This window comes from Homalodisca vitripennis, chromosome 6 (assembly GCF_021130785.1).
Source record: "Homalodisca vitripennis isolate AUS2020 chromosome 6, UT_GWSS_2.1, whole genome shotgun sequence".
Classification (NCBI taxonomy): domain Eukaryota; kingdom Metazoa; phylum Arthropoda; class Insecta; order Hemiptera; family Cicadellidae; genus Homalodisca; species Homalodisca vitripennis.
The window spans coordinates 10,063,680-10,086,798 of record NC_060212.1 but is presented as its reverse complement, the minus strand read 5'-3'; the positions used below and the strand labels follow the sequence as shown (position 1 = coordinate 10,086,798).

At 33.1% G+C, this 23,119-nt stretch overlaps 1 protein-coding gene across 2 annotated transcripts in view; it reads right to left on the bottom strand.

The window, feature by feature from the left end:
- Positions 1 to 6,114, bottom strand: part of LOC124364094 (trophoblast glycoprotein-like) — a 276,854-nt gene extending 270,740 nt beyond the window's left edge. The window contains exon 1 of one of the 2 annotated variants that reach the window (XM_046819276.1): positions 6,029 to 6,114. The gene's annotated coding sequence lies outside the window, so the exon portion shown is untranslated. The remainder of the gene's footprint in view (positions 1 to 6,028) is intronic. The other variant, XM_046819277.1, reaches the window with a different exon arrangement.
- Positions 6,115 to 23,119: the final 17,005 nt, after the last annotated feature.

The following is a 23,119-nucleotide window of genomic DNA, read 5'->3' as shown; positions in this document are numbered from 1 at the left end:
TTAAAGTTTATATACATTCATCAGCACTTGACGATATAATGTTTTATCCTTTAAACAGATTATTTAACCATACGGATAGTTTATATGGGTGGTAAACCTAACAATATTTAAAGTTTATATACATTCATCAGCACTTGACGATATCATGTTTTATCCTTTAACAGATTATTTAACCCTACGGATAGTTTATATTGGGTGGTAAACCTAACGATATTTAAAGTTTATATACATTCATCAGCACTTGACGATATCATGTTTTATCCTTTAACAGATTATTTAACCATACGGATAGTTTATATAGGTGGTAAACCTAACAATATTTAAAGTTTATTATACATTCATCAGCACTTGACGATATCATGTTTTATTCCTTTAACAGATTATTTAACCATACGATAGTTTATATGGGTGGTAAACCTAACGATATTTAAAGTTTATATACATTCATCAGCACTTGACGATATCATGTTTTATACTTTAACAGATTATTTAACCATACGGATAGTTTATATGGGTGGTAAACCTAACTATATTTAAAGTTTATATACATTCATCAGCACTTGACGATATATGTTTTATCCTTTAACAGATTATTTAACCATACGGATAGTTTATATGGGTGGTAAAACCTAACGATATTTAAAGTTTATATACATTCATCAGCACTTGACGATATCATGTTTTATCCTTTAACAGATTATTTAACCATACGGATAGTTTATATGGGTGGTAAACCTAACGATATTTAAAGTTTATATACATTCATCAGCACTTGACGATATAATGTTTTATCCTTTAACAGATTATTTAACCATACGGATAGTTTATATGGGTGGTAAACCTAACGATATTTAAAGTTTATATACATTCATCAGCAATTGACGATATCATGTTTTATCCTGTAACAGATTATTTAACCATACGGATAGTTTATATGGGTGGTAAACCTAACGATATTTAGAGTTTATATACATTCATCAGCACTTGACGATATCATGTTTTATCCTTTAACAGATTATTTAAACCATACGGATAGTTTATTATGGGTGGTAAACCTAACGATATTTAACAGTTTATTATACATTCATCAGCATTTGACGATATCATGTTTTATCCTTTCACAGATTATTTAACCATACGGATAGTTTATATGGGTGGTAAATCCTAACGATATTTAAAGTTTATATACATTCATCAGCACTTGACGATATCATGTTTTATCCTTTAACAGATTATTTAACCATACGGATAGTTTATATGGGTGGTAAACCTAACGATATTTAAAGTTTATATACATTCATCAGCATTTGACGATATCATGTTTTATCCTTTAAACAGATTATTTAACCATACGGATAGTTTATATGGGTGGTAAACCTAACGATATTTAAAGTTTATATTACATTCATCAGCACTTGACGATATCATGTTTTTATCCTTTAACAGATTATTTAACCATACGGATAGTTTATATGGGTGGTAAACCTAACCGATATTTAAAGTTTATATACATTCATCAGCATTTGACGATATAATGTTTTATCCTTTAACAGATTATTTAACCATACAGATAGTTTATATGGGTGGTAAACCTAACGATATTTAAAGTTTATATACATTCATCAGCACTTGACGATATCATGTTTTATCCTTTAACAGATTATTTAACCATACGGATAGTTTATATGGGTGGTAACCTAACGATATTTAAAGTTTATATACATTCATCAGCACTTGACGATATCGTGTTTTATCCTTTAACAGATTATTTAAACCATACGGATAGTTTATATGGGTGGTAAACCTAACGATATTTAAAGTTTATATACATTCATCAGCACTTGACGATATAATGTTTTATCCTTTAACAGATTATTTAACCATACGGATAGTTTAGATGGGTGGTAAACCTAACGATATTTAAAGTTTATATACATTCATCAGCACTTGACGATATCATGTTTTATCCTTTAACAGATTATTTAACCATACGGATAGTTTATATGGGTGGTAAACCTAACGATATTTAAAGTTTATATACATTCATCAGCACTTGACGATATCATGTTTTATCCTTTAACAGATTATTTAACCATACGGATAGTTTATATGGGTGGTAAACCTAACGATATTTAAAGTTTATATACATTCATCAGCACTTGACGATATCATGTTTTATCCTTTAACAGATTATTTAACCATACGGATAGTTTATATGGGTGGTAAACCTAACGATATTTAAAGTTTATATACATTCATCAGCACTTTGACGATATCATGTTTTATCCTTTAACAGATTATTTAACCATACGGATAGTTTATATGGGTGGTAAACCTAACGATATTTAAAGTTTATATACATTCATCAGCACTTGACGATATCATGTTTTATCCTTTAACAGATTATTTAACCATACGGATAGTTTATATGGGTGGTAAACCTAACGATATTTAAAGTTTATATACATTCATCAGCACTTGACGATATAATGTTTTATCCTTTAACAGATTATTTAACCATACGGATAGTTTATATGGGTGGTAAACCTAACGATATTTAAAGTTTATATACATTCATCAGCACTTGACGATATCATGTTTTATCCTTTAACAGATTATTTAACCATACGGATAGTTTATATGGGTGGTAAACCTAACGATATTTAAAGTTTATATACATTCATCAGCACTTGACGATATAATGTTTTATCCTTTAACAGATTATTTAACCATACGGATAGTTTATATGGGTGGTAAACCTAACGATATTTAAAGTTTATATACATTCATCAGCACTTGACGATATAATGTTTTATCCTTTAACAGATTATTTAACCATACGGATAGTTTATATGGGTGGTAAACCTAACGATATTTAAAGTTTATATACATTCATCAGCACTTGACGATATCATGTTTTATCCTTTAACAGATTATTTAACCATACGGATAGTTTATATTGGGTGGTAAACCTAACGATATTTAGAGTTTATATACATTCATCAGCACTTGACGATATCATGTTTTATCCTTTAACAGATTATTTAACCATACGGATAGTTTATATGGGTGGTAAACCTAACGATATTTAAAGTTTATATACATTCATTAGCACTTGACGATATCATGTTTTATCCTTTAACAGATTATTTAACCATACGGATAGTTTATATGGGTGGTAAACCTAACGATATTTAGAGTTTATCTACATTCATCAGCACTTGACGATATCATGTTTTATCCTTTAACAGATTATTTAACCATACGGATAGTTTATATGGGTGGTAAACCTAACGATATTTAAAGTTTATATACATTCATTAGCACTTGACGATATCATGTTTTATCCTTTAACAGATTATTTAACCATACGGATAGTTTATATGGGTGGTAAACCTAACGATATTTAAAGTTTATATACATTCATCAGCACTTGACGATATCATGTTTTATCCTTTAACAGATTATTTAACCATACGGATAGTTTATATGGGTGGTAAACCTAACGATATTTAGAGTTTATATACATTCATTAGCACTTGACGATATCATGTTTTACACTAATTACTTAATTTTAAGAACTTACTCAGAAATCTAAATTTATTAGTACAGAATAATATGTAGTAATGTGAATAATACATCATTCTCAAGTCGTCCAGTTTTAACTTGTTATTTCAGTGACAAAGACTCTACCAGAAACTTAGTTATGTTGAGATTAATTTATAAACCAAGCAGAATTATCACTAATTCACCACGATAAAAACGTTCAATATCGATTGGAATGATAGGCTGTATTGTATACAAACGTTTAATGCCCGCTTTCCGTTGCTTCTCAATAAAGGATTAAAATGTTAATAATTACATGTCCGTATGGTTAACATTATGTGTTGTTTTCACTGACATTAATGTACAATACAAAAACCACAATTTTGTAACAGCGCGCGTCGTAATAAACGAACATTCAGTTCTTTAAATGAGCGTATAGATAACGTTATGTTGTATTGATTGTCACCGACATTATAGTATAATACATAAATAACAATTATGTGACGGCACGTCACGATAAACGAACATTCAGTTGTTTAAGAGCGTATGGATAACGTTATGTATTGCTTGTCACTGACATTATAGTATATAATACAAAAATAACAATTATGTGACGGCACGTCGCAATGAACGAACATTCAGTTGTTTAAATGAGCGTATGGATAACGTTATGTTGTATTGCTTGTCACTGACTTTATAGTATAATACAAAAATAACAATTATATGACGGCACGTCACGATAAACAAACATTCAGTTGTTTAAATGAGCGTATGGATAACGTTATGTTGTATTGCTTGTCACTGACATTATAGTATAATACAAAATTAACAATTATGTGACGGCGCGTCGCAATGAACGAACATTCAGTGTATTGACGAACAGTAAAAATAGAATCGGGATTGCTTAATGGTTGGGAAAAAAATACAAAATAGTATATCGCTTAAATAGTGTAGTGTTTTATAACCCAGAACTTTCCACCCATCCTATGAAAGTCTGTAATAACTTATATCACTAATCGCGTAATAAGCTTTCCTCAGATGGCTTTCGGAATTTGAAATGTATAGATCATTTCATTAGGCTATGTATGTTACTATGTCAACAACATATCTTTGTACTTACTTTATTCAAACGTTTATTTATTGTACGATTTTCACGTTGTCATCACGGTTACCCATAAAATAATTATAAAAATATTTGCTAACGCTCAGTAAACTCCCATGGACTAACACATCACCATTCAAGTTAATTGCGTGTTTTGTTGGTGTGATTTTTAATGTTAGCGTTACGTAGTAATGATTAAGGAATGTACATTTATATAAATTGTGTATTAGATATATTTTGTACTTTTATGGGAAAGATGCCACATGAGGCAGCATTGTTGGCTGTATAAATAAGCTATTTGTAACTGAATTCTTACCTTTTTGTTGTTTTTATTTATGTTAAGCTAACTACACAACTGGAAAGTGGTTAGCATTAGTTCCTAAGAATATCAAATGTACATACAATTGTAAAATACTGATGGAATAAATAAATTATTATTATTATTAAATTATTATTATTATTATTAAATTATTATTATTAATTTAACTTTTAGAAAAATTAAGCATGATGCAAAATTTCAAGTCTATGTAAGGCCACTTCGTCTCACGGATAGACATAGAGAAGAAATTATATTTTCGCTAATTTTTAGCTAATAAACATGAAATAATTTGGGAACCTATCAACATGAAACACAACTCAAACTCAGGGATCAACTCCAGTTCATGCTTCTTGAACCAACTTGTACCACTATCGACTTTTAAAGTGAAAGGTTTATGTTGGTTTATTCCGTAAATAAAACACATTACCCGTTACTGAGTGCTTATAGAATAAAACCCGTACCGCGACCTTCCTCAACATTCATGGAGGCCAGAGGGACACTATTATAGAGGCAATCTCCGCTACCAAATAGAATAATAAGAGGGATCTGACATTGTCTACCACACCACCATCCTCTATATTGTTACTTGTATAGCCCTATTATTGCATTTGTATATCGATATATAAATAAAAAAAAAATGCTTCAATTAAATATAATGCATAATTCATATCCGTCTTTACACAGTATTGAAATGCCATTAAAATAAAAATTAGGACATTTGTATGTCGAATATGACACTATTATGAGCAACTTAAATTGATATAGGTTTTCCTCTAAAATTTTCTACGAACCATTAGCAAAAAACACTAATAGTGTTTATACATTTTTGTGTTTAATTTTATTTAATATGTGGATTGTGTTTCTTTAATAAACCCTTTATTAGGTATTATTATAGGGACCTAAACAATAATCTGTTACATAAATTATGTATTTTAGATTGTACTTTTACCCGAAACAAATTTGCAAATAATGTTCAAAATTATAAATTTTGTTGGAAAATACACTATGTTTTAAGTGCAATAACATATAACTGAGTATATAGCATTACGAATGTAACGTACCGAATGTCTCGTGCTGGAATCGTACCACAACACTCGCGATCAACGGTTGAAACACACTGACATCCACACACCACGGGAGCGTCACGGATACTGAGGCTGTGAGTGAGTGAGAGAGAGGGAGAGAGAGAGTACTTAGTTCGCAGAGTGACCGCAGGGCGCGACACCGTCACTCTGAGTTGCGCACCCTCCACTCCGTATATATTATATTCACGATCTACTAACTCCTATATTTACGAAGTTCAAGCAGCAGGTGTACGCACCCTATTTTTATTCCTTATGTTCTTTATATTGTTCTATACAATTGTGCTATTGTTTTTGAAAATATATTCATTTAGCAAAATTACTATAGATATATCTCTTTATATTTTTTTGGCTGAAACCGACAACATGAAATAATCAGAAAACAGAGTTAATGTAATATATGTAATTTGAACATGGATGTCATTTCATCTACACATTTTTCATAAATCCAAAGTTCATATAAGATACGTAAACATGGTTGTGTTCAATACATAAAAGAAATTTGAATCCCAGACACAAAACCAAAGAGCGCATGGATACCACACAAATCAAATGAAGAAGTTCCTTGCAAAAGCTTATCAACAATTTCTAACGAATTGTATTAATTTGTGATACATTTTAGGTATTCCCACATGTGTATCATCAGCTCTTAATGGTGAGTGAAAACAACTATGCAATCTTAGAATGTGCTAAGCATTACGCCTCTTGTTATTGCTATCCTGGACCTAATTAATTGTAATTTTTCACCAGTTTTATAGCTGAAGTCGCAAACAAATGTAATTTAACGCTGTAATAAATATTTGCAATCATTGAATTTAATAAATATATTCTTTAATTTAAATCATTTATTACGGTTCCAATAATTTTATATGCGAAATCACAATAAAACATTCTTGTATTGAAACTTGAATGCGATACACTCCATGATTGATATTTTTCTATATTAAGAGTATACATCAATAGTTGCCAGAATTCGCGCGTGAATGTAGATCCGACTCAGTACAAGTTGGTTTTGGATTAAAATCAACAAATCCAATTGGCAATCAAAACCTTTTTCACAATTAAATTAACTCACGTGAAATCGGTAAAAAAGTCCTTCATTTAGTCAATCCCAATGGTCAAAAACACCCGTTGTTGTCAAGTGGAGCGTCTTCGCTTGGAATTATACAAGGTAACGCAACACCTTGTGTCACGTGACGGACTTCGCTAGTGTTGCATACAAAGTTTCAAGGCTATAGATCAGTTTATTATTTTCCTGATATCGAGTGGACAGACAGAATTGACATTTTTCCAGCCTCCTGAGTGATAAGCTTCGCTTAAGCTCAGCCAAGGCGCTTCCAAATTAATGTCCTGAAGCATGATATGACTAGCTCCTCATTATTAGTGTCAGTTTATTTAAAACTTTCCTCGTCATATGGATTAAATATTACGCTTCGTGTAAAATAATAGTTTTTTATACGATAGTTTGAAATCTCAAATTTGGAAATGGGCTGAAAAGTAAATTGTGTAAAACTAAATTTTAGTAAAATTTTTATACAAGATAGGTTAATAAATATACTAATGGTGTCAAGGTTAAACCAAGATTTTATCGATTTAAATAATATTACTATTAATTTTTAAATATTTTCAATTAATTTATTTACCAATATCAAAAAGATTAAATATCTAATGAAAAAAAACATGTTTTAATTTGCTGAGCATGAGTGTAGGCTATCACTCGAGGGGCTGGAAAACTTTATGATAACTATAAGACGAACATATATGTACGTGATCTTTAACATGGAGTCGTTATACTCGTACACAAGAAACATACAGTTCAATGAGGGTGTTACTCAATAAGATTTGTCTGAGAGTTAGCAGTATAAATACATTTCTAAATACACTTAATACAATCATACGGCATTTGAATGTGAGGCATATTAACATATGTAGCCAAACTATACGCATGACACCACGATAAATATGTAACTACATGATAATTCATATATTACGTTTCTTATAAGACTACACACGCAAAGTTGAGAAATGTTAATGACTTTCCATGAAACTTCACCTCTACACAGACTAGAAAGAGCTCTATGCGGATGCATATCGTTGCTTAGGATTTGGCTGGGCGTTAATGAAGCCTATTACTCGGTAGTCTGGCACAATTTCTCTCATGTCTGCAATGTAATGCAGAATGTTATTGTTTGTATTATTCTTAGTCTGTGCATGTAACCGCAGCACATTTTAAGAATGAAATGAACCATAAACTTGGAATTTTGAATGCATGTGAAGCCTGTTTCGTAACTGTGGTGTACCATACATCTCTCTTATTGCAGGATAAAGATTTACCTCTAAATATGTTTAGTATCAAAGCCTAACGTTCAGTGTGTCAGTTCGTAAGAAAACATGTATTTATTTTCTAATGTTTAGACTCCAATTTAAAAAATAAATTAAACATTATGTGTTTAATTACAACTTAATACGATTTAATATTGCAAATAGTAAGAAATTTTAACTAAGGATGTCTATTAGCCAACCCTCGTTCAGCGTAATACAGCCGGTCTACAAGTACGAAGGGCCTGTAATGATAATCCGTATCTCAATCACTTATCGATCTCACGCCTTCGTCTCTCTCTTGTCTCACATCCTTCTTTCCGACACCGTATTTATCAACACCGATCCAGTAATTCGTTATCTCTATTCCAACTCAATCAGTTACGCCCCGTCTGCCATTTGTCTCTCTCGAACTCCGTTCTTCTTTTAACGAATTGAAAGTTCCGTCCGTAAGTATTCCGTCTCACTCTCAGTAATTTGTTTCGCCACTGGGTGATCGCGTCCGACAAAAAAAGTGTTTTATTCCTTTTTCAAGAGAGAAACAACGGAAGTAAATTAATTTCCCAAACTGGCTATTGCGATATTTTATCACTTCGCCCTAATTCCTCGAAAGTAACGCTGATCTCAAGGGAACCAAATGTATATTTCAGAATACAATATTGTCCCCATTATGCGAAATAAGGTAATAATATGAATTACTAATCTAATTAACGTTGGTAGAATAGATTAAAGCAACTGAAGATCGTCTTAATTCAAGCCTTTATGTGTTATTAGGCCTAGATGAGAATACATTTGAACATACAATGTATGGATCGTTAGACTAATGGACGGCATTCATTTATGGGACCTAGTTGTTATGACAGTTTGTTACAATGAAATCAAAACTTCATCCGATATGTTTACAAACGGTTTAAACAAAGAATTACCTTTGTATATATATATATATTAGTTTGGTTATTTAAACGCATATGTGACAGATACGGCCAAATACAAAATAATTGAATCGGAAAAAGTAAGCGCTCTGTGGTGTAATGGTAGCACATTCACCCGGCAAGTGAGAGATCCGGGTTCGACTCCCGGCGGAGCAAGTACTTTTTGCGATTCAGTGTTTATTGAAATTAAATAAGGCTATTGCCATTTATACAATTTAATGTAAATATATATATATATATATATATATATATATATATGTGTGTGTGTGTGTGTGTGTGTGTGTGTGTGTGTGTGTGTGGACCCAGGAGACATTCTTTGCAGTTATGGTTGTTACGTTAATACCTCAAATAATACCTGTTTACATAAATAAGAAACATGACAAATCTCGTATTGATGTATCGGAAACTAAATAACTGCCTAGATACCAAGCATACTTAAAATAGTTATGTGCGAAGCAGATTGAGACATGCTCCCATAAAGCACACGACAGGTGAATGAAGCCCTTTCGTCATACTCGGAGAGGTCAGATACTATACTTTAAAGCTACTGAACCAAGGTAAGTTAAATGGATGGTAAATATCTTGTAAAGTATGACAGCTAAAATTCGTAATCATCTTTAAATCAGGTACGAACCTAAAAAAATAGTTTCCAATAAGTAACCTATGTCACTAAATATTATTCAGTATCTTTCTCAAATTCATCCTTACGTTGCAATAAGGAATATTAATAAGGATATTCATAACTATTGAATGAGCGTTAGCAATTTAATTGGAGACCTGGCACAATTTATTTTCCGTATGTGTGTCTGCCTGTCCGTAGGACATCTTGAAAGATAATTGATTTACAGTCTTGAAACATTGCAAGAAATGTTATTTCTGGATTAATTAATTTGATTATTTTTGATGGTGTACGTCCGTCCATGGGAATTGGATGAGAATAAAACTTAACTCATCGAAGGAATTTTTCGAAGACGGGTTGAGTTCTATACTTGCATTTTGTATTAATAAGCGTGAAAAAGGTCGAGTTTCATGATGGTTCATGTACCTTTAGAGGATATCCTTGATTAGACCTGGGTGGCAGAGTGCAGGATAGTGTTAGTAATGTTGGTTTTAGTTACGGCAAGGGGGCTTTAGGACAATGGGAAGAGCCTTAGTTCACCGGGATGCAAATGAAATAATAGATTAAAATCTAGTGAAGCCACTCATGATCTGGTGAACCCAAATCTTATGAAGGCAAGTAAGTTTTTTTAATAGTAGCTGGAATATCAGGACCAGAAAAATAAACTTTTGTAAAACAGAACACATGCTGTGAACATGACATCCATAGGGTTATTTTTCAGCTTTCAATTTCCTTAAGTATCGAAAATGGACGCTGCTCTTTGACACTACTTTGTAGGTGATACCAAAAATTAGAAACTTCTAAAAACTTCTGGCATTTATTTTGTCCATAATATTTGCAGGATTATAATTGATGTTCAGTGTTTTATCTTGTAATACTTTTCTACACAAATTCATTTGTTATTTGAAAGCGAGCATTATTAAAACGCTGTGATCAAATATCTCTCGATTATTAATCTCCAACATCAGATGACTTGTTGAATCTTAGCCAATGCCAAAAAAAATTTGTTTTTTCTACAACCCACCTCAGAATGATCTTCTGCCTACTTAAGTAGAGGGAATATGTCATAAGTTGCCGAATTTATTTGCCAACAACTTATCAACAGCAGTAAAGAGTTAAACTTAAAGAATTTTTTAATAGTTAATAGAAATGTGCTATTATTACCCGATAAATAAATAAAAACCGGTATGACTGAATTACTGTTCAAAATACCTTTTGCATCATTTTCATAGTAAAAAGTAGCGAATAATCAGGTCCAGTATTTCCAAAGGATCTGTCCTGTTGTATTTCGCAGGCAGTAGCAGTAACCCTCAGGTGTCGTAAAATGTCCCCGACCCTCGTCTGTGATGCAATCCAGGCGGGAAATTGCATCAGAAGGTAGGAAGGAGCAGTAGGGCAACTTTGATCAATGTAGTACTTGCTGGAGCTGCAGTATCGGGAAGCCCTCTAGGCCAGTTTCTGCCCTTGGAAGGGAGACGGGGTGTCGACAAAGGGCCGCACGCAGGCAGCTGTGAAACTCACATCTGTCCCTCCCCCTCCAGCGGCACGTGCGGTCACATTGCAAAACGTGCGCCGCACGTCCTGTGAGGGGAGGGAGGTGGATTAGCATCACCGTGACCACCCTCCCCTCCCCATCCCTCTCACTATCAAAGGTCGCCTGTACTTTTTGATAAAATAATCGTCCCGAATGATTCCTCGATCGATGTTGTGGCTGACCAGAATTCCGTGAGAAATTGCGGAAAATGACGCGCGATTGTGGTACCATTGTGGGCGTGTGGCTGCTTTCAAACATCCCCGATTTATGGAAACTACCATATGTTACAGCTTTGAGGGGTGCATTACGTGGTTCGAGGACAAAACCTTCTACGCCCAATAATGGTCAGTGTCTATTGTAATGTTTTACAGAGAATTTTTGATTTAGGGGAATACACAATGTTCGGTTCCCGGTTTATTCAGAAATTCAATCAACGTAAGAATGGAAAAAACATTTATTTATTCCGTTTTGAGGGATAATTTTATTTATCATGCTTTAGGTTTTAGTTCACTGAATGATCGATAAGCTGGTATGGAGTCACGTGCATCTACAATTCAGCATGGGTAAGTATACATAAAAGTTGAAAAGGAGCATTCTATTTCTATTAGCCTAGTAGATCTATTTAGATACTTGTTTTGTCCTAAATATAGAACCTTTCATAATCCAGGATACAACGTACGTTAATTAATTCATCAGCTAAGGTGTCGCATTTTTAGGACAGAGTTTAGAAAATGTATCTAAACTAAACTAAGAGAGGAGGGGGAGAGAGAGTAGTAGAGAGAGAGAGAGGGGGGGAAGAGAGAGAGAGAGAGAGAGAGAGAGGAAGAGGGCGAGGGATAGAGAGAGAGGGAGAGGGCGAGGGATAGAGACAGGGAGGGAGAGAGAGGGAGGGAGAGAGAGTGAGAGTGAGAGGGGGATAGAGGGAGAGAGAGGGAGAGAGAGGGAGAGAGGGAGAGAGAGGGAGAGGGATAGAGAGAGAGAGAGGGAGAGGGCGAAAGTGCGAGGGATAGAGACAGGGAGGAAGAGAGAGAGAGAGTGAGAGAGAGTGAGAGAGAGAGAGTGAGAGGGGGAAGAGGGGGAGTGAGAGAAAGGGAGAGAGAGGGGGAGTGAGTGGGGGAGAGAGAGGGAGAGAGAGAAGGAGAGGGAGAGTGAGAGAGGGAGAAGGCGAGAGGGCGAGGGATAGAGACATGGAGGAAGAGAGAGTGAGGGAGGGAGGGTGGGAAGAAGTGAGATGTGGGACAACTAGGGTTCCCAACCACTAGGTGAGTACGCAGCCCCACGTGTCGCGTTATGCGTTTCGCATTTGTGGTATGTGGAATTACTATACCTTATTTCATTTTTCAGATGTCTTGCTTTCAAACAAACAGATTAATAATTAATTCGAAAAAATGTTTTTACCATCCCCTCCCCCATACACTGATAGACAAATTTTAGCTACGTTATTATACAGACTGATATACTGACAAACAGGCATGAATGATGTTTATCCAAATCCCAAGACAATTAAAGGTGATGCACCCTTATAGAACCATTATTATGTATGTAAATATAAAGTTTCAACCAAACGTAAAGTCTTCGGATACATTTTTATCTACACTTCTGTGGATACTTCGAGTACATCTGTTAAGATTTATTTATTCTGATAACACTACTTCACTAGCGAATGACATGGAAACACCCACCACGGAACTTGATATACCAATAGCGAAGTGAAGCACGATGCACACTTTTACGTCTTTAAGTCGGTTTGTTCTTGATATATCGTGCGGGTGGACGATTTGTCCAATCTCCCAAGTTAAAGGGTTCGGTAAAACTCTGCCAATCAGTATTTTAATTATACTCTTGAACCGATAACATAACTGTTTCCTTTTATCCTTTTTGTTTTCTTTAGTTTTATCCTTCGATGAATAAGAAAGATATAAACGTAAAAGTTTTAAAATGACTTTTTTAGTATACTTTGATACAGTTTCACAAACATAATACAAGAGTTTAATAAGAGCAAAATATTTTAGGATGTAAATGTGTCTTTATCCACCTGGAAAATGTCCTTGAACTAATATGACGAAACACAAAGTTTAATTTTCATCTTATTTCACATCAAACCCTTATAGTTACCTCCCTGTTGATCTTACAGAGCCGAAATTAGCTGTGGAGAAATGTGGCTTGCAAGCGCAGCCTCTGGCTCGCCCAGCGTTTGCCTTTGACTCAAGAACTTCTTACAAATTACAGCTCCTGTGTTTAACCACTTAAAAGACGTTAAAGAACGAGGAAAGCTGTAACGTTATATATCTTCAGCGTCTTAATATCAAAGGAGCATCAAGTAATGTACCATAAATGAGGCTTTGGATTACCGAAACTAAAATTGCTCTAGGGTTATTAAGCGTTTTACACTTTGATAGAGGCTTTGGATTTTATTTTAAAGGGGGTCCGATTTTCTTTTAGTCCTATTTCGTCCACTATACTTTGTGAAGGTTATCAAACAGAATATGGTAAAGTATGATCTAGCCTGTACTTATAAAACGTTCTAAGATCAAACACAGGATATGAGTGTTATCCGTCTCTACTTGGGAATTAAAATACGATGGCTTAGACCATGCCTCCACAGTAATTCTTTTTCTTTAAAGTTGTACAGTTTCAGTTGGTTAAATATAAAAATTCTGAATCAAATTATTTCATTATGCCTTGCAAGAATACAATAAAACTTCTATTTGTAATCATTGTATGGGAAATAATAATTATTTAAATTGGTAATATGAGGCAATTTAATCCACATGATAAAATGATAGCAACTGTTTACAGTATGAGTACAATTAAAATTTAAAATAATTAAAGGTTAATAAATTTAAATTGTCACTTTATAAACTCATGTTTCATTAAAACAGATACCAATCTTTAAAATATATTGCTTATACGTATATAAAGTTAATATATTTTATTATAAGTTTTCAAACCCCTTATAAAATTGTATAAATACATAATTACAAAGCCAGTAAAATTGTGCACCGATTAAATTATCAGTTTTTCCTGATTAGGTGGAATAATAATTGTCATTATGCCATATAGCTGTTCTTCTTGCTTTAGAACGCTATAAGAATCTGCACTTTCGAAAAGCAATTGGATTTTATATTTGAAATACTATTTTATAAGGTGGTAATATAATTTAGATCGTATGGTCTTCTTATTGGATCTCTATTCGCAGCTTAGCTGGTCTGATAGATCACCGCTTAGCTAGAGATTATAAGTTCAAATTCTAAGTGATCCTATAATGTTCATTTCCCGTGAAACAAATGTCTGTATAATTATGAAAATCAGAAAAATAATAAGTTTATTTAATGGAATTTTATTTAGTTTTATTTCACTTTAGATTTGTAATCAACTGAAGACTTAAGCGTCTTTAGGATGACTTAATAGGGGGGATTACCACTACTGAAAACTATGGGAATCTTCCATGCCTCTCAGATAAGCTGTGGGCCCCGGAATACGTTTGAAAGCTATAATATTAAAAATCTGCAAGATTGGCAGCCTTCTTCGAGTATATTATTGTTATTTATGCCTCTTAACCGGTTACAACTTATGTTAAAATTATTGGTGACCACATGAAAACATCACTTGACTACATTATTATAAAGGGATTTATAGGGACTCAGGAAAATTGCCTTATCTTCAGAATTAAAAGTCACATCCCCTAGATTTTACCTTGAGTTTATAAAGTGGGCTACCTGAATATACTCATTTACTTTAAAATTATAATGTATATTTATTCAAATAATGTGTATTATGCATTTAAATGTTGTTTACTTTAAAACCATGCTATCCATTATAAAAATTTATTTTAACTTAAACCGACAGTAAACAACAGCAAATAATTGTTACATCATAAAATTAGAAAGAACTGATAAGAGTTTTCAGTTGCTGTCTGTATATTTTACAGATTATTTGTCCTTGACTCGATTGTTGCCAATCGTATCCTTTTGGAGCAACGTAAAATATTTTCAAAAATAATAAAATTAAAATCTTTGTCATATTACTTTGAAGTGAGTAAAATTAAACCCAAAGAGATGATCCCTAAGACATTTCTACAGAATACTTTATAGACAACTACTCTGGTTCATAAAATAAAAATCCTCTTCTTTCATCAAACGGGCCAGTCCAAGCACAGTTCAATCTAAGTAGGCATAATCTCCATTACTATTTAATCACACATCTTGAATCCAAATTCCTTTCACAAAGTCCGGTTATTTGAATACATTCGCTCTTCCTAACAAGAGTATTTCTACTGATATATTTTTTTACTTATGTTACTCGTCAGAGAATATGATTTGAGTTATCTCTAATTTTTCTTGTCCATCTCACCTATAACTTACGTAGTCACAACAGATTTAAAAGATTATTAAAGCTATTAAAGTTCTAGAAAAATAGAAGTGTTAATCTTGATGCCTTTAGAATAATATAAATTACACAATTTCTCAAAAATGTAAGAGAAAATTGTATATACCTGCATATCGTTGCCGTTCGTGCAAAATGTCTGATGTTAAAATTTCCATTTTTTTTATTGCACCATATGTTTTGACTTCACTATCCGGAACTTGCGTCAAAATGTCATATGTTTTTGACCAATAGAAAAAGAGCTGTAGCAAAATGCAAAATGCCATATGTTTTCATGTCAAGCCACCTGTTCCTGCAAATTGTCTCATGTTGTCATTGGATTGTTGATTGATTGGCAACTCAGCTCTAACATAATAATAGGTAAGTGAAATAAAGTATAATTTCTTATTTTTACTCAGCTGCTGTTTGTTAAAAGTTCTGGTTTGTTTTTAGGCAGATATATTAATGTTTTTACTGTAAATTATAACAATAATGCTCGATTTGACATCTAAAAGTAATTTGTCAGTGAAAGTGAGGTTATGGTTGTTGAATATTTTTGCAACAAAAACAATTTTTAGTTTGATTTGGTTTGAAAAAGGATTCTTTATAGGATTCTAATGTTGCCAATGTGTTGGGGCGTTATTATATTTACTTACAAACTTATGTAAATTGTTTTATTAAGTGTTTAATGTTATTACTGAAAAATGTCGTAAGTTTTTCTTGTCAAAAGGCTTGTTTCAATTCATACTTAAGACTTTTTGAATCAAATGATTATGTAGTTCTAAAATCTTAATTTAAACTACTTAATGTTGTATTATATTACAGTTACATCTAACATACTATTTAAGTATATTGGGCTTATTTATCCTAGGCCTAAGCCTAATTAAATTTATTTTAGGCCTACAGTTTTGTAACTGTATTTGAATTTATTAAACGTTTAATAAGGAATTATAAAATTATATTACCTTGTTGGGTTTGATTGTTGCAGGATTTATGTTTATTAGATTAGTTTATCAAAAGTTTTAGGCGCTAATCAAGACTTTATATCTAACTGAAACTTAGATACTGTAAAGTACATTAAGATAATATATATGGGGCAAAACTTTAGAGAGTAATGAATTCAAAACGCTATTGAGACCTAAGTTAGGCCTATTATAGATAACTGGTCGCGGTGTTGGCATATCCTGACATAACGGTATCGTATAAAATCAAAGTATCAGTAAAATTGAATATTTCTGAATGTTTCACTATGCTTATCATTTTGTAACCAACTATATTTTGGCTATACCTAAAATACTGTTTTAATGTTAATATTTTTATTTTTCGGCTATTAGATAATAATTTATCCCTAGTTACATTTTTTCTCAGTAAAATTAATTAGTATTTTACTACAGTAATTAGGCTACATCTGTTGTATTCTTTCAGATTATCAATTATGGCTCTCAGAGGCAGGCGCTTAGTTGAACTGGCGTTGGCAGAAAATGAGGTCTCACCAGAGGTTCGACAATCCATGGACCGTGAGTTTGGTATTGTGAACATCGACAACAACAGTACAACAAACCTTAATGAGCATACTTATTTTGTAAGTCCTAAGCCTACTACCAATATTGAAAATAACACTTCAAATACAGTAAAAACAAAACTCTGCCAAATTGTAAACTACAAAGAATTGTCAGATAGTGACAGTCCTTTATTTTCGGATTCAGATGAGTACAACTACGCTCCCAGTACGTAGTGACTTTGGTGAGGTTTCTAGCAGTGATGAGGAACCAAAAAAGAAAAGAAGATCGAAGAAAATTAATAAAGTAAGTCTGCTGAAACACGTAGCAGTTCAGAAAGTAACAAACTATGAAAAACAACAGCAAATCGGACAAGAACCAGAAAGCAGCACAGAAAAAGAAACAGTAGTTTTTGAACAAATATTAACAGGCGATACCCAACTGAATACTAATAAAGATAGTGTAGTTGAAAACAGAGAAGGAGAAGAAAATAGAAATGAAGCTCGAGGGCAAGAAATAAGAGGGATAAAACAGAAACGTAAAAGAAGTCGGAAAGGTTTATCTAATCCACAGCAATGGCAAAGACAAGTCAACAAAGAAAAGAGGATGCGGGGAGAAAGTTACAAGGGCTTAAAAAAAATAATGGAAAGTTTACATTGAGTGTTGACAAGGAAGGTAGGAAAATGAAATGTCGCTGTACGTGTAAGTGGAGTAGTAAGAATACCAACTCTTTGTCATGTTCAAGTCTGCAGGAGGAAGACAGAGAGAAAAACTTTAAATATTTTTGGAAAGTTTTAAATGATTGGTCTGGTAGAAAAGCCTACATCTCCTCTTTGATAGAAAGAAAGAAAATTACTAAAAGACGTAAAACATCTATTCTGACTGACTCAACTAAAAGAAATGTAACATACAAATATCATCTAATCAAAGACAACATGCGTGTTAATGTTTGCAAGAAAATGTTTTTACACACATTGGATGTGGGTGAAAGAAGTGTTCAGTCATGGCTTCGTGAACTGTCACATGATAATACTGAGTTAGAGGAATACAATTTTGAACCATTAAATGTTAATAATCCTGTCATTCCTGTTGCAAAATCTAAGAAGAAGCGAGGTTCAGAGGATGTTAAGTCTCGCTCGGTAGAAGAGTTCTTCCATAGTCTCCCAAAGATGGAGTCCCACTACTGCAGGGCCTCAAGCCAAAAACTTTACCTTGAACCAGTATGGGAAAGTAAAGTAGCGCTCTTCAAGGAATACAAGCAAAATTTTTGCGTTGACAACAGTAGAAGTGCTAGTTGGTCAGTATTTTCTAGGGTTATGTATAAGCTTAACATTGATCTCTACCAACCCAAAAAAGACCAATGTGAAACATGCATTAAGCATAAACTAGGAACTGTGTCTGATGAAGAATTCAAAATACATCAAAATAAAAAAGAGAAATCCAGGGCAGAAAAGGAGAAAGATAAGGAAAGAGCATTAAGTAACGAATCATTGGGCGTTTACACAGTTGATGTTCAATCCGTTCTTTTATTACCTAACATAATGAGTTCTTCTGCATACTACAAAACTAAACTAAAACTGCATAATTATACAATTTATACTATGAAAAATGCAGAAGTAAATTGTTTTTTGTGGCATGAGGCCAATGGTAGCTTAGAAAGTGATGTGTTTGCTTCCATTCTGTACAAATTCTTACAAAAAGAAATTTGTGCAAAAAACCTTTCTGAAATCATAATTTGGTCAGATGGGTGCGGGTATCAGAATAGGTGCGAGAAGGTCTCAAATGCACTACTTCACCTTTCAAATGTTAATAAAGCAAACAATATATCAAAAATACCTTGAAGTAGGACATACACAAATGGAGGTAGATTCGGTCCATAGTAAGATCGAGAAAAAAATTAAAGGAAAGGAGTTTTACGTGCCCTTTGACTATGTCAGATCGATTCGAGAAGCAAGGAGCAAACCAACAGAGTTTAATGTTGTAGTACTGAAGTACACTGATTTTATTGACTTTTCAAATGGCTACTACACTAGTGTGCGGCCTGGCATGAAGAAAGGTGATCCCATAGTCTCTGATGTGTGTGCGTTTCGCTATTTCAAAGGCTGCATTTACTTCAAGCTCGATTTGGAAGACAATTGGCAAACCCTTCCAAGACGACCCAAAACACATACTGCTTTTGAAAATTTATGTAGTCTTTACAAGTCGCCAATAAAAATTACTACAAGAAAGTTTGAAGATTTGCAGTATTTAAAAAAAATTATTAATGAGGACTACCATAATTTTTATGATACACTTCCCCACGAGTGTAACGATGACAAAAGCCAATGCAGACATGTTTTACTTGTAAAATAGCAATGTTTTAACTTGCAATAATTTTTTTAAGTAAATGTAATGCAGATCAAATTTGTAAATATGGCCAAAATACTAAACATTTCTCAACGTGTCGTATTCTATTTAATATTACGTTTGTTTGTGCATTTAAGTACTAATTCTAGTAGAGTAGTAAGTATCGATAAAACTGTGTTGTTCTTAAAACTATGTATCTGTTTTCTTTTTTAAACCTTAATAATTCACAAAATAATGTCTATGTTTCAAAGCAAAATGGCCTATGTTTCGTTTTAAGTCTGACTTAAGTCTACATTAAGTGCAAAATGTCCTATGTTGTAATGCAAAATACGTTATTTTAGCCCGAATAAATGATTTTAACTGCAAAAAGTCGTATGTTCACTTAAACTTAAGAAAAATGGTTATATTACATTTATATATATTTGAGCTTAACCAATATCATTTTAAACATACATTTATTTATTACAAACCACATAGTTATATTACGTTAAAAGTTATCATGTTTTTTTGTTTCCTGAAAAGTACACTTTTTTACATACAAAATTTTGCATGAACGGCAACGATATGTATATCTTAATGTGTATTATTGCACTGCACTATAAAAAAACAAATAGTATAACATATACATCTAGATTGGGGTTTCAGCATAAACCCTCCACAATTACCAATATACCTGTATTTCTTCCAGGTTTAGGCTTACGTTCAGTCGAAATGAGCATAATTTGATTTCCTTTTTTTTAGATCAATAAGTCATTGTATGTTATTGACCACAGATTGTCAAGGATTTTTAAGGTGAAATATTTGAGCTAAGGATGAGGTAGGGTGTAGTTTTCTGAAGATTGTATTTATTGATCTCAATTATATACAATAGCCACAGATGGAATACTATTATAGCTATTTTGACATTTTATAAAACTAAACAAAATGCTTTACATTTCAGTACAAATGAAAAAAAAATACTTAAAATAAGAATATTAGGCGAAGCAACAATTAATAAATTAAAATAATTCTCTATACACGGTCAGACATTTGGTATACCTAACTAAACAAAAGAATAATTCTTATAACAATACAAAATTGAATGGTTTGCTTTAAATTCAACAAACTTCGTCAATTTGGGATTTTAACTCACAAACTCTGTCATTGGAAACATCTACCTCCTGCTTAAATAAAAAAAATAAATAAAAATTGCAGTATTGGACTGAGATACATCTGGGGACAAAAAGAGTTTTGATGGACGCAAGTTAATTCTTGTAACAAACAACTGGATCTCATTTCAAAGAACGTAACTGTCTATCAAATCATTAATAATTTTGTAAATAAACGTAAGACTAGGTTTATTACTTTTGGATTTAGTTGCATCAAATGAAAACAATTCTACTAAGAATCACTGTTGAAAGGTGTCGGTCACAAGAAAAGTTAAATTGTTTGTAATCTAAATATCTAAGGAATTTGTTTGGACGGGTTCCAGTGCTGAAATAATGCAAATTTAAGATGGATCCTAAGCTACAGACAGTGCTTCAACCTGCTTCTAAAAAAAGTACTGGACAAAGTTTCAACTAAATTAGTGGTACAACCAAAACTTTCAATTTCTCATAATAAAACCAAACATTTTATATGCACTATTAATGACAACATTTATATGGGTATCAAATATTAAAGAAGAATAAAAAACTACACCAAGTACATCATTACAAGTATTTCATTTGCGATGCGATTTGCAGCACTGATTCACTAATTTTATAAGAATGTCATAACAAAGCATTTCTCTAAGTTCAACTGAAGATGATTTTCTGTGCACCATACTGTTATTATTCTGTTTGGCTATTAAAAAGATTCGATTTCATACACTTGCCAAGCGAAGACCGTACGTATATCGACTAGAATGCAAGATCCAGTTGTGTTGTATCTACATTAAACCTTGTTCTTAAAATATATAAAGGGATTTTCTCTTATGAATGAACTGATCGTCAACCGACAGTTTTCGAGAATAAAATGGAGGGCAACAAAACAATTAAAAGAACGACAAGTTATTTTTTCTCATATATCTGCCTTAGCTTGGTACAGTTGTTGTATCATTGTCAACCTACTAGATAAAGAGACTGAAATTTGTCAGTTAAGCGTGTGTCAATGGTTTGCTCACGCTGATTTAATTCAACAGTGATGTAAGTATCCTACGATTGGATTTAAATGATCTCATATCCTACACAACATATGATATGAGCAACAACTGTTTTATATTTTAACCCATTTTATACCCTTCCATTTTGACATTAGAACGTATTACGGTCAGTATCTTTCTTTGGGAAAGTTCCTTAGTTGACTTTTAGAAAAACCACGTTATATCATTATACAATGCCAAATCGTATTTAAGCGTTTGGATTCATGTCGTGGATTCCCTTCCATAAACAATACTCTCCCAATAGTACAATAGTTCTCCCAAGCATTGCTTCTTGGTAATATAATCTAAATGAGCTTGCAGAGTTGGGGTGACGCCAAAGTATCACCTGCCACCTGTCGGCAACACGTGTAGTGGCACCGCTCTGGCCGGCCTACACATGTCGCCACAACTGTGTTGTCACCGTGGAGCGCGATGTACGGGAATCATTGTCGAGTAACAGACCACCTGCTATGCTGCCTCGTCTCTGTGGTTCCTGCTGTCTTATTTCCCGTGACACACTTCCGGATGTTGGCTGGGACATTTGCTCAAACATATATATGATGAGCCAACAAATTACAGTCGGTATTCAAAAGTTAAATCGTTAAAGCACGTGCATAACTGTATACATTTCGTGTAAGTAATTCACTGTAATACTGATTCTATTATACCTGCAACCAACGTGCCAAACCAAATATTTGGAACACACACACACACACACACACACACACACACACACACACACACACACACACATTAATTAGTGTCTTCTTAAAATCGTGCGATTATTGTCCGTCTGTATGTCCGTGCTATAACTCTACATAGAAAGAAGGCCTTAAAGAATAGAAATAGAAAATCGGTTAATGCATCTCTAATAGGTTCATTTTGGTCCAAGGAAGAACTAATTTTGGTCTAAATCAACAGGTAAAAATTAATGGTAAAAACAAATGCACCAAGCTTTATTTCTACAGAAGGAACATTTAGGTCGGAGGTGATACATGTCACTATGGGCTTTGACTGAGCGTTAGCAAATATGTTTCACCTAAGTGTTGTGTGTGATGGGATAGTGAGACTCGCGAAGTAAAGAAATTTGTTCACAAATTCCGTGACATTTTATCATGTGACTCAGTAACACAAGTGATGAAGTACATCTTTGAAATGTTTGGCATTGTACCTCAATATTTAATTGTATCTGGTAATTAGTTCATAAACTAAAATTATGTTTAAATATCATGAAATTATTTACATTTACCACACAAAATATTCAATATCAGTAATAACAAGAGTTTGATCAATTC